The 3,017-nt window shown below is 47.3% G+C and overlaps 1 non-coding gene across 1 annotated transcript; it reads left to right on the plus strand.

Moving 5' to 3' along the window:
• Positions 1–819: 819 nt before the first annotated feature.
• TRNAR-GCG lies at positions 820–891 on the plus strand. The gene has a single exon. It is a non-coding gene; the product is annotated as a tRNA-Arg (tRNA).
• The last annotated feature ends 2,126 nt before the right edge of the window (positions 892–3,017 follow it).

A 3,017-nucleotide genomic window follows, 5' to 3' on the forward strand; every position in this document is an offset into this window, starting at 1 on the left:
AGATTTAACATACCTCTTGAGTGTCTGGAACAGTGCTTGATACATAGAAGGGCCTGGATTTTTGTTGATTCTTTTCCCTGAAACTCTTCTTACCAGAATTTAATATGGTATTCACAAATTGGTTATAAGCATCTATTTTCCTTTAGGAATGCATGATTTATTTATTTATTTGGGGTACTTAGGTGAATATGATGATTACTCCTGGGTGTAGTCTTGTAGTATGGGTACCCATAGATATATAAAATGAGGAGAGAGAGAAAGAGAGAGAGTGAGCAAGACTGAACCAGGGCCCAGCTCATTCTCTTAGGTATGTGCCTACAGGTATGGGTATGTGATTTAACTGGGGTACATCTGTATTGGGGATGAAGTCTCTAGCTTCAGATTGCCTTTCTGTTCTCCTTCGCTTACTTTCCAGCCTTTTTGGTCTCTGTTCTCCTTTTGGCATACTCAGTTGCAGTCATGTTAAGTCCGCTAAGCGTTCTTAGAACATGCCGTGTCCCATGCTTTCTGTTCTTTGGTCCTTGCACTTACTGTTTTTATTTATTTTTTTGCACCTGTGGTGAGTTTCATCCTAATCTTGGAACAGTTGACTTCTCATCTTAAATATTAACTCTTCAGAGAGGCTGGCAAAGGTAACCCCCTCACTACCATTTTCTATTTTCTCCCTTATCTAAAGCTACAATGATTAACTTTGTCTGTTTATCATTTGTCTTCTTCCTTGCCCTCACTGTTAATCAGAGCTTACTACACAGCACAGAGCAGGTGCATATAATAATACAATAATAATAATACTAAATAGTAGATACTAATAGTGGGGCTTCCCTGGTGGCTCAGACGGTAAAGAATCTGCCTGCGATGCAGGAGGCCCAGGTTCAATCCCTGGGTGGGGAAGATCCCCTGGAGGAGGGAATGGCTACCCACTCCTGTATTCTTGCCTGGAGAATTCCATGGACAGAGGAGCCTGGTGAACTACAGTCCATGAGATCGCAAAGAGGTGGACATGACTGAGCACACACACAGACTAAGTAAGCTGACTAAGTGAATGGATGCATGAGTGTGAACCGAGAGAGCAAACCTCTCTTTCAGCTTGGCTTTTACTCAGACTTCCATGCCTTGTACCAACTAAGAGCTTTTCTCTGTTTAAACCTGCAAATGACTGTAGTTTCATCTTTTTTACCCTACCTGTCTTCGCTGCTTTTCCGCTCTACCCCCTCGCCCACTGCACTGTAGGTTGAAATTAGGCTCCATGCTTTCCCAGCTGGCAAGGAGAGGACTGAATTCTGTCCTTACTTAGATCACTTATGTAAGAAAATATTGTGATGCTCTGAGGTTTGTTTTGGCGAATCACTTGTAAGGCCTCAGTAAAAAGTGCAAAGACCTCAGAGAAAGGAGGTGCAAACACAGGTAATTGGCCCTCCCATATGCCTGAGGCAAAGCGTGCACCACCAGCACCTCAGTGCTGCACGGCAGCCACAAGAGGACACGTGTAGTCTCCACTTCTGGGAAGTTTCTTCACAGCTGAAACTGTTCGCGCACACACCAGCAGACACACGCCTGCTGGCGTCTCTGACCATGCCACCCTCGTTCTACGCTGAGTGTCTCAGACCTCACTTCCCTTCGCCGAAGGCTCGGTGCCCTCCCCTGGACGTCGGCCATCGCCCTGTGTGGTGATCGGGTGACTCGAGGGGGCGGTGGGCGTGAGCGGCTGGGGGCCCCGCGGTCCGTTCCTCTGGGCCGCTTGGCCGGGGAGCCCGCCCGCACGCCCGCTGCCGCCTCCTGCCGCTGGCGGCTGTCATTTCACCAGCTGACAGGCGTCCCCGCCGCCGTCACCCCCTGCCTCCGTTTATGTCCGACTGTCAGAGTGATGGCTTGAGGGTGGATCCACCTCTCCTCAGGAGTCAAGTGTATGGACTTTATGACAGTCATTTTCCACACAGAAGGTGTTTTTTTCCTTTTTTAACCTCGAGATTCTGGATGGTAGCCATGGTTAGAAGTGTGACTTCTAGGAAGTAAATAGGGCCTTAATTTTTCTTTTTGTAATTTCTATGAAATTACACATTTCCTAAATTATAATTGTATCTTTGTGCATGCATGCTAAGTCGCTTTAGTCATGTGTGACTCTTTGAGGCCCAAATGGACTGTAGCCCGCCAGGCTCCTCTGTCCATGGGATTCTCCAGGCAAGAATACTGGAGGGGGTTGCCATGCCTTTCTCCAGGGGATCTTCCTGACCCAGGGATTGAACCCAGGTCTCTTGTGTCTTCTCCTGTGTTGGCAGGTGGGTCTTTATCATTAGCACCACCTGGGAAGCCCAGTTGTATCTTTAGGATTATATAAATGGATGCTTTTACTTTAATGCTAATATATTAATGCACTTAATGCACATATGTTTATTATGTGCCTATTAAGCACTGGACATAGTGGCTAATTAATGCTGGGCAAATCCAGGTTGGTGGAGTTACTGGCTGGAGAGGCAGGCAGGTCAGCTAGTAAGTGCCTAAGTGTCAAACTGGGACTGTACTGAGGGATGCACAGGATAAGGTAGACTGTGGGGTTTCAGACTTGCCAAGAAGGTTAGGGAGAGTGTCCCTGTACAAAGGACTTGAGCTAAGCCGTGCAAGTTGAATCGGAAGTAGCGAGGCTCAAATTTATGAAGTCCTCTAATTCTTTTCCAAATAGCATTTCTTCCGACTGTTTCATTTCCGCTCTCCCACCAACAAGGTGAGTCCTTGTACCCAGTGGTAGATGGCGAGTCAGGTGTCAAGAGAAAACTTCTGTGACTTACCCCAGGTCACACAGTTAGCAAGGGCTGGGACTGGATCAAGACGCCCATCTTTTCACTCTTTGGCAATGGGGCCACAGACCTAGTCTCAAGTCCTGTTCCTCTAGTTCTGTTTTGGCTTTTAGCGCTATCAGGTGTAGAATGGGGACCGTTAACCCCTGTTTTACAGGGCTGCCGAGTGGATGAGAGGAGGTGGCGGAATGCCCTGGCTAATGCTTGTTCTTTTCCCGTCATTTC

The sequence above is a fragment of the Cervus elaphus genome, chromosome 29 (genome assembly GCF_910594005.1).
Source record: "Cervus elaphus chromosome 29, mCerEla1.1, whole genome shotgun sequence".
Taxonomy (NCBI): domain Eukaryota; kingdom Metazoa; phylum Chordata; class Mammalia; order Artiodactyla; family Cervidae; genus Cervus; species Cervus elaphus.